The following is a 10505-nucleotide window of genomic DNA, read 5'->3' as shown; positions in this document are numbered from 1 at the left end:
TGTGTATTCCTTCCATCTTCTCTTGAAACTTTCTGGATCATTTAATATACTGCCCAAAGTATCCTTAAGTATTGCCACCTGTGGTTTGAATTTGTTTTTCAGCTCCTTCAGCTTAAGAAACACTGAGCGAGTTCGGCCCTTTTGATTCTTGGTTTCTACCTTTAGCTTTGGTTTCTCGGCACTCTAATGCAATATTCAGAGTCTCATCAGACATCCGTATTGGTAGTTTCTTCTTTTTCAGCCTTTGTAACGATCTTTTGCATTTTTCATGTACAATTTTCTTGATATCCTCCCAGAGCTCATTTGGTCTATGCTCATTGGTGCTCGAGGCTTCAAACCTGTTCCTGAGATGGTTTTGAAATTCGAGTGGGATAGACTGAAGATCAAATTTTGGTTCCCATGGACTTGATTTTTGGGCGTTGGGGGAGGAGTGAGCCGGAGTTTTTGCTGATCACCAGATTTTAACACAGGTAACCTCAGGCTGCATTGTCCAGGGCAGACCCCGAAGCAGTGGCAGAAAAGAAAAAAAAAATACAACTCAATTAAGAAATAATGATGACATCACAACAGAACAAGAGGAAATTAAATCTATAATATCAGAACACTTTGAAAAGCTATATTTTGATAAATTTGAAAACCTGGAGGAAATGGATAAATTACCTGAAAGCATTTTCTACCCAGATTGACAAGGACAGATATGGAACACCTGAAAAGGCCCATCACAAAAGAAGAAATTCAACAGGTCATAAAATAGACTTCACCAGAAGAAAAGTCCTGGATCAGATGGCTTCACAGATGAATTGAGAGGATTTAGCACCAATTCTACTTAAATTATTTTCAAAAAAACTGAAAAAGAAGAAACACTTCCAGAGTCATTCTATGAAGCAAGCATAACCCTAATGCCAAAACCAGGCAAAGATATTACCGAGAAAGAAAACTACAGACCAGTATCTCTCATGAATATAGACACAAAATCCTTAATAAAATTTTAGCCAATAGAATCCAAAAGCATATAAAAAATTATTCACTATGACCAAGTGGGATTGATAACAGGTATGTAACGATGGTTCAATATAAGAAAAACAATCAACATAATTCAGTATACTAACAAAGTTAATAACAAGAACCATATGATCTTGGCAATTGATGCGGAAAAGGCATTGGAAAAATCTGTTCTGGAAAACAGTGTATTCAACTTTTGTAAATAAACTAGTATAATAATAATAAAATAATTGATATTTGGCAGAATACAAAACCCCTTTCCTGATAATGACACTCAGAAAAATTGGAATAGAAGGGAATTTCCTCAACACAGTGAAAAGTATACATGCAAAATCAAGTGCAAACATCCTTCTCAATGGAGAAAGATGAAAAGCACTTTCCTTGCAAATAGGGAACAGACAAAGAAGCTCACTGTCACTACTTCAATTTAATTTTGTATTGGAAATGCTTGCTAGGAGACAATATGACAAGAGAAGGAAATCAAAGGCATCCAGATTGGCAAAGAGGAGGTTAAACTGTCGCTATATGCTGATGATATGATAGTTGTTGTTATCTGCTGTAGTGTTGCCTCTGACTTAGAGAAATCTTATGTACAGCAGCCTTAAGTCCTCCTCTATCCTGTGTCAATCTTATTGTCTCTGACACACCTATCCCCATTTCCCCAGTAACTGAATAAAATAATCTCATAGAGAATCTTCCTCTCCAGTGCTTTCCCTCCACCCACCAAAGCACGATGTCCTTCTCCAAGGGCTGATACCACCTTGCAACATGTCCAAATTATGTCAGACGGAGCTTCAGAATCCTTGCCCCCAAGGAGCAGCCTGGTTTAATCCTCTCCAGGTCGAACCTGTTGGTTCTCTTAGCTGTCCATTGTACATTCAATATTCTCCTACAACACCACAGCTCAAAGGCATTGATTCTCCTTCTATCCTCCGTAGTCATTGTCCAGCTCTCTGATGCATAGCAAGTGATTACAAAGACCATGGCCTGTATCAGGTGCATCTTTGTCTCCAGATTGAATCATTGCTTATCAGTACTTTGCAGAGGTCTCTGACAGCAGACATTCTCAATGCAATTAATCTTTAATTATAATAATAATTTCCTGGTTGCTGTTCCCAAGAGTGTTGATTGTGGAGCCAAACTGTTGACAATCTCAACCTCTTCGCCATCTATCATGATGCTGCCAATTGGCCCAGTGGTATCTTTGTTTTCTTGATATTGAGGTTTGATCCATATTGAATACTCCAGTCCTTAACCTTCTGCAACAAACACTTCATGTCCACTTCAGTTCCAGCAAGCAAGATTTTGTCATCTGCATAATGCAGATTAATTCTAATGCCATATTTCTCCCCATACAGCTCAGCTTCCTGGACAATCTGTTCTGCATATAGATTGAAAAAGTATGGAGATAGGACACATCCCTAGCATACACTCTTCCCAATTTTGAATCATGTAATGATCCTTGCTCTGTTCTGACAACTGCCTCCTAGTCCAAGTATATGTTTTGCCTAAGCACCATCAGGTGTTCTAGGAAGAAGGATTGACCATCCACTTCCGAAATATCAGGTCTTCAAAAACGTTATGTACAATAGAACACACTTAGAATAACAGGGCAACTGAGATTTGAACTTTCAAGTATGGAAACACAAAGGGGGAGGAATAGTTGTAAGCAAGACACTAGTGATTGGAACATGGAATGTGAGAAACAGGAATATAGGAAAATTAGATATTGTCAAGAAAGAAATGGAATGCACACATATTGACATACTAAGATTGGCTAGATGATATGTACTGGCATGGGGAATTTTGAGTCAGACTATCATATGATCTACTATGCTAGAAAAGAAAAGGTGAGGAAAAATGGTGTTGCATTCATAGTTTAAAAAGGCCATTTTTAGATATGATAGTAGACACAGAAAACTCCAAAGACTCAACAAATATACTGTTAGAGTTGGTAAAACAATTCAGTAGAGTGCCAGGATACAATATTAATATCCAAAAATCGATGGGATTTATCTACAGTAACAAAGAGATCTCAGAGCAGCAAATGAAGAAAACAATACCATTTATAATAGCCAACCACAAATTTAGCTACTTGGGAGTTAATCTAACTAGAGATACAACAGCCCTATATAAAGAAAATTACAGTACAAGGGAAATGAAATGCTCTGAGAGGGTGAAACCAAGTTTCTCCTTGGAGGCTAGGATTTTGAACCTCCACTTCACTTACTTTGGGCACATGGCAAGGAAAGACTTGTTGGAGAAGGACATCATGCTCAGAAGAGTGGACGGACAGTGCAGGAGAGGAAGAATCCGATGAGATGGATTGATACAGTTAACTGTGGCAATGTGTGTTGATGTGTTGGAATTAGTGAGACTGGCTCAGGACAGGGAAGGATTCAGAGCATCTATATATAGAGTCACTATACATAACAGGCAACTCAATTACATAAAAATAATAGCATACTATGACAAAGTTGGAAGCAGGAGTGGTATCCACTTCCTAAACAACATATCTTCGGAAGCTCTATGAACTTTGAAAAATGTTGATAGCTGTAGAGAGACTTCAGATCTTTTGTTCATAGGGTCCCTATGAGCCATGTTTGACTAGAAGGGAATCACTATCATCATCATCAACAACAGAGCATTTCTGCAAGACACAATACAAAAGCTAAAGAAATGGAAAGATGTGCCCTATGAATTGTTGTTAAGTGCCATCAAGTCGCTTGCGACTCATAGTGACCCTATGTACAAGAGCCCTAAACATCATTCTATCCTGTGCCAACCTTGCCGTCTCAAACATACTTGTTCCCACCACTCCACTCACAGAATCAATGCTTCTCATTGAAGGTCTTCCTCTCCTGTGCCGCCACTCTACTTTCCCAAATATGATGTCCCTCTCCAAGGACCAGTTTCTCCTTGCAATGTCCCCAAATTATGTCAGATGAAGCTTCAGAATCCTTGACTCCAAGGAGTACTCTCCAAGACAAACCTGTTTGTTTTCCTAACAGTCCATGGTATATTCAACACTATTTTCCAGCACCACAGCTCAAAGGCATCAATTCTTTTTCTATCATCCCTATTCACTGTCCAACTCTTCGATGCATAGCAGGTAATTGCGAAGTCTATAGCCTGGATCAGGCGCACCTTAATATCCAGCCTGACGTTGTTGCTCTTTAGTACTCTTAAGAGGTCCCTCACAGCTGACTTTCCCAATACAATTCATCTCCTGATTTCCCAGCACTTGGGTAGTTTCCAGTTCTTTGCTATTGCAAACAAAGGCGCAATAAACATGGGTGTGCATATATCTGGTTGGGTGGCAGTTATGGTTTCTTTAGAATAGATTCCCAGAAGTGTAATTGCTGGTTCAAATGGTATTTCTATTTGCAACCTTTTGAGAAAGCACCATACAGTCTTCCAAACAGGACCGATATTGAGGTTGATGGAAGACAGAGAAGAAGGGGAAGAATTATGTATACTGCATTGAAACAGATGAGGGGAAGAACTGTTTAAAAGGTATATATGATTAAGTATTATTGTCATGTCAGGAGTCCAGAATGAAGGCTGCACAGTTCAGTGGACTTGAGGGGAAGGATTGCATAGCAATGAAAGAGTTTTTCTTTTACTCATCAAGGAGAAAAGTGAATTGGGGGGAGGGGATGGGCAGCAAGAAAAGTGTAACAATGAATGACTTGAAACCCTAAGTATCTGTAAACTTGCATTAAAATTAATTTTAAAAAATCACAAAATCTAATAAATTTGGCAAACATACAGATGGCCTAGTAGGTAAGAAGTTGTGATGCCAAACCAAAGGCACACAGATCAAATTCATCAGATGCTAAGGGATATTAACAATCTCTTCCCATGAAATTTATAGCCTTTGAAAATCTGCTGGAGAGTCAGCTATGAATGAGTTGGTTGCTACTCCACATCACAAAAACAAAGCAATTGATGTTTTCAAGGATTTCATTTTACTTGCATCCTCAACAACACCTAGGATAGTGGTCAAGAAATCAAAAGATGTATTGCATTGGAAAAAAATCTGCTGTCGAGAACCTCTTTAAGGTATTAAAGATAAAAGTTGTCAGCTTAAAAACTAATATTTTAAAATGCTTCTTTTTTAATTATTTTTCTGTCACCCCTAGTCATTATCCAGCACTCTGATGCATGGCAAGTAATCGCAAAGACCATGGCCTGGATTAATTGTACCCGAGTCTCCAGACTGGTATTATTTCTCTTTAGTACTTTGGAGAGGTTCCTGAGATTTCCAGACTGCTGGTACCAAGAGTGTTGATTGTGGAGCTAAGCAAGCTGACATTTTTGACTATCTCAATCTCTTCTCCTTCCATCATGGTGTTATCAATTGGTTCCATGATAAGAATCTTTGTCTTTTTGTTGTGCTCCTTAGGAGTAAGGATAGTGAAACTTCATCTCACATACTTTGTAGAGTTGTCAAGAGAAGCCAGTCCTTGAGAAAAGTCACCATACTTGAAAAAGTGGAGAGTAGCAAAAGAGAGTAAGATCCTCAAAGAGATGGGTTAATATAGTGACTGCAACAATGGGATGAGATTGTGAGGATAGTGGAGAATAGAGTGAGGTTTCAAGCTGTGAGTTGACAGTACCTAAGACAGCAGTAATCCTCACGTAGAAACTACGTCTTCAAATAAAAAAAGAAGGCTCTGAAGGAAATTGGAGATCAGCAAAGTATATCTATGGGATTTATTGCAGTTAAGGGTACATATTGCCACTATGTATATACATGACTATGGGTACATTGTCCTTGGAAAAGAACATGTTTTTTGTCATTACTCTTTCTCCCACTGGCTGGACTCCAGTATTATTCTGCATATTTACAGCTATGATTTTATCATTACATAAGGTTTAATGATATTCTAAAACTGATTTCTTAAATTCAAAGAATAGTTGTCTCCAGAGAAAGCAGATAATATTTACTCACTAAGAGACTGTGTACAAATGCAAACTGAACAGAGGAACAGAAATTTTTACAGCTTCTATCTGATGCCTGAAAATGAAGATTGTATAAATCAAAGAGAAAATAGCAAGTAAGAAGGAATTGCTAATGAAACACCTTGAGAACTGTCTGATCATAGTAGAGGGCATATCAATGACAATGAATTGAGCCTAAATGTGTCATTTGTGAGATGACCATTCAAAGATGCCGAATAAACATCATATATCAAAAGAACAAAAAGGTAAGTCTTGGAGAAGTGACATCCAGAGTGTTTCTTGGAAGCAAAGATAGTGAAGTTTCATCTCTTTTACATTGGACCTATAGATAGGAAAGGGACATCATACTTAGAAAGATGAAAGTTCAGAAAAGAAGACCCCCAAAGAGAGGGATTGGCAGAGTGACTGCAGCAATGAGCTCAAGTGTATTAGAGATGATGAAGATGACACTGGATAGGGCAGGGTTCAGATCTGCTGTTCATAGGCTCAGTATGAGTCATACTCAACAGCAGCCAACAACAACAACAACAATAATAACAAATAACAGAGTGTGGAAATTATAGAACAATATCATTGATTTCACATGCAAGCAAGATTCTGCTGAAGATTATGCAAAAATGACTAGAACAGCACATTAGCAGAGAACTCTCAGAAGTGCAGGCTGGGTTTAGAAGGGGTCATGGTACTAGGATATTGTAGCTAATGTCAGATGGATCTTGGTTGAAAGCAGGGAGTACCAGAGGAATATCTATCTGTGTTTCATTGGTTATGCAAAGACTAATGACTGTGTGGATCACAGCAAACTGTGGCTGAGAAGAATGGGAATCCCAGAACACTTGATTGTGCTAATGTGAAACCTATACTTAGACCAGGAGGACGTCGACAGAACAGAGCAAGGAAACATTGCATGGTTCAAATTGGGAAGGGTGTATGTGCCAGGGATGTGTCCTATCTCCATATCTTTTCAACATATACACAGAAGATTATTTGCGAGGCTGGGCTGTATGAGAAGTGTGGCATCAGGATTGGTGGAAGATCCACCAACAATCAGTGTTATGCTGATGACACAACCCTGCTTGCTGAAACTGAGGAGGGCCTGAAACACTTGCTGTAGAAGGTCAAGGACTTAAGCCTTCAATATGGATTAAGGCTCAATATCAGGAAGACAAGGATTCCCACCACTGGGCCAATTGGCAGCATCAGGATGGATGGTGAAGAGATTGAGATTGTTAACAGCTTTAGTTTGCTTGGCTCCACAGTCAATACTCTTGGCACTAGCAGCAAGGAAATTAAAAGATGTATTGCGATGGGAAACTCTGCTGTTAGGGACCTCTCCAAAGTACTGAAGAGCAATGGTGTCACTCCGGAGACTAATGATACAGGCCATGATCTTTGCAATCAGTTGTTGTGTGTCAGAGAGTTGGACAATGAGGATAGAAGGAGAATTGAAGCCTTTGAGCTGTGGTGCTGGAAAAGAGTATTGAATGTACCGTGGACTGCTAAGAAAACCAACAGATTCATCCTGGAGAAGGTTAAACCAGGGTGCTCCTTGGAGGCAAGGATTCTGGGGCTTCGTCTGATATACTTTGGACATGTTGCAAGGAGGTGTTGGTTCTTGGAGAGGGACATGATGCTTGGGAGGGAGGAGGGACAGTGCAGGAGGGGAAGAACCTCTATGAGGTGGATTGATACAGTGACTGAGGTAATTGGGTTGGGTGTGTCGGAGACAGTGAGATTGTCACAGGACAGAACAAGGTTTAGGGCTGTTGTACATAGGGTCCTTATGAGTTGCAAGCAACTCAACGGCACATAACAACAACGTCTCATCACTGTTTTTTGTTTAGCTTCTCTTTTAAGTACGTGATCTTCTTTTGCATTATCTAACTAATTTACCCATATTAAAAAAAATTATATCTTACTTCTTTTATTTCTTCTACATGACCCTCAGCCAATGAGTCTGCCAAATATTGCTAGTCATATCTGTGCTGAAACCTAACTGGACAGAATTCAGATGTGGCTACTGTCCTAATATGTCCAGACAAAATGAGCCTGAGTTTGATTTTATAGTTTTGCATATGTTGCAGGATTGGCTGCAAGTCTTTGATAACAAATAGAATAATATTGTTTATATTCACATGGAGAAAGACTTACTATCTGAATTGAGCTTCTCAGAGCATAATTACAACTTGCTGAGTGCTGTGGCTCTGGTGAACAATGAAGATATAATCAGTGCACCTATTTGTCCTTCTGGATTCCAGCTGCTAAAGCAATTTCTTTTTCACAGAACTGACAATTTTGTGGGTTTTGTGAAAATCCACCGTTTCTCCCTGAAATCCTGTGAAATGGAGCTCGCCAGTGGAAGCACTGTGAAAGCAGCCTGGCTCTTGCATCATCTCCATGAAATTAGGCAGATCATATTTTCAGCACTGCTATTCTGATTACATGTTTGTTTAAAATGACAGTTGATGTTGTGTATCTCTTTCATTAGGAAGGCTCAACGATCTTGACATTATTAACTAACGGCAGCACTTGCTGCATAAAAACACTAATCCACAGAGATAGCTCAGATAGTACTTGAAGAAAAACAAGGCTCTTTGAATGTGAGGAACCAAGAGAAGGGCTCAGCCATATGCAGAATTTGGCAGGTGTGCCATTAACCATCCACACGTAAGTAATTTTCCATGAGGCCTAAACACCAAGATGTAGAGAATGAAAAGCCACCTGGGTTCAAGCATTAAAGTGGTTAGATAAAGAAAGTGAAGAGGGAAGCAGGGAGCTACTACTGGAGGAGGGGAAGAGTCCCAGTTAGGGCTAGTTGCCTTTATTTTTCTTCTAGATGAGCTTTTGCTCCATTGGCACTTACTAGCCGATAATGATTTAGGGAGAAGCAGGAATGACCACTTTCTCCTCCAGATGTTTTGCATTGTCTAGCTCCACTGAAACACCAATTCCAAAGGTCATTTATGTGGACTGAGACACACAATATGTTTTTAGTGCCCTTTCATCAAATCATTCTAGGGTCTACATAGCCTCTTACTCTTTAATTAGTCCTTTCATGCTCAGAAGGCTAATGGGTTAGAGAAGTCAATAGATATTGTTAGTTGCCATTGGGTCAGCTTCAATTCATGGACACATTATGGATAACACTACAAAATGTTACACAGTCCTTTGTCCTCTTCATGATTACTGATGTGTTTAAGCTGATAGTTGCAAATATATTGCCAATCTTAGAGGTGACAAATGTCCCCTGATAGAAGATTTTCCTAAAGGTAGACAATTCCCTAATTACATTCAATGTTCTTCCTCAGTCATGTTCATTTGTGGCTATTTCCTCCTGATCCTATGGTTCTTGTTTCCTTCCTTCTAAATGTAGAATCCTCAAAGATCTGCTTTGCTGATGCTAAGGACATTTATGATAGGCCTCTGCTCCTACTCAGACCTCTGTCTTTGAATTCCACTCCTTCCTTGGCCATTTTATCCTGTTCCTGACCTTCGATTGGACAGTTGTACACTTTCTTCTTTTAACTCTAGCTATCTGTTCGCCTCATTTTTCTTTTTCTTATAAAATTTTTACTTTATTCTAATTTACTTACAAGGTATGTATACATGGTTTTTAACACAGGATTTTCCCCTTTCCTTTCCCCACTCTACCCTCTACCCATCACACTATGTGACCTTCTGATTAAGCATTCCTATCTTCACCCCTCTGCTCCCAGCTCCCTGCCTTAAATCCTCAAATCCTTGAGTTATTAATCCAAAATTAACCCTTAGCTGACTCTACCTAGTCCTGCATGGTTCCAAGGTGCCAATTCCAGGGAACAGGCCCCAAAATTCACAATCCTACTTTTAGTTTGTAATGGAATCAACTGTAGAACAATCTTTGATGGTGTAGTCTGTAGGGAGCTGGCTGCTACCCCAAAGGTTGGGATTCACCTGTGGCTCCCTGGGAGAAAGATGGACAATTTCCTGCTGGATGATTAACATCCTTCAAAATCTTACTGGAAGGCCAGCAGTTTCAACTTGACCACAGTGAAAGTGAATAGGAAGGAAAGAATGAAGAAACTTATTTATTAGTCTTTATTAAAGTATTTATAAATACACTATTATGAATACAATTTTAAAGTTTATAAAAACTGAGAAAATGTAACATGAACAATTCAATATTTTTCTAATAAAATCTGTAAGTTTAAAAAAAAAGCAGAATGATTTTGGGAATATGAAAGTTATTGCTTTCATTCTTTTTTTCATACCTTCTCTTCTTCCCACAAATGCCATTAATTTCACCTTGTTGTTGTTGTTATGTGCCATCAAGTCACTTGCAACTCATAGCGACCCTATGTACAAGAGCTCTAAATGCGGTTTTATCCTGTGCCAACCTAGCGATCTCAAACGCACTTATTCCCACCGCTCCACTCACAGAATCGATCCATCTCACCAAAGGTCTTCCTCTCCTTCGCCGCCCCTCCACTCTGCCAAACATGATGTCCCTCTCCAAGGACCAGTCCCTCCTTGCAACATGCCCAAAATATGTCAGA

The sequence above is a fragment of the Elephantulus edwardii genome, unplaced genomic scaffold, assembly GCF_000299155.1.
Source record: "Elephantulus edwardii isolate Elephantulus edwardi_28Jun2011 unplaced genomic scaffold, EleEdw1.0 scaffold00120, whole genome shotgun sequence".
Lineage (NCBI taxonomy): Eukaryota > Metazoa > Chordata > Mammalia > Macroscelidea > Macroscelididae > Elephantulus > Elephantulus edwardii.
This window is presented reverse-complemented; position numbering follows the sequence as displayed.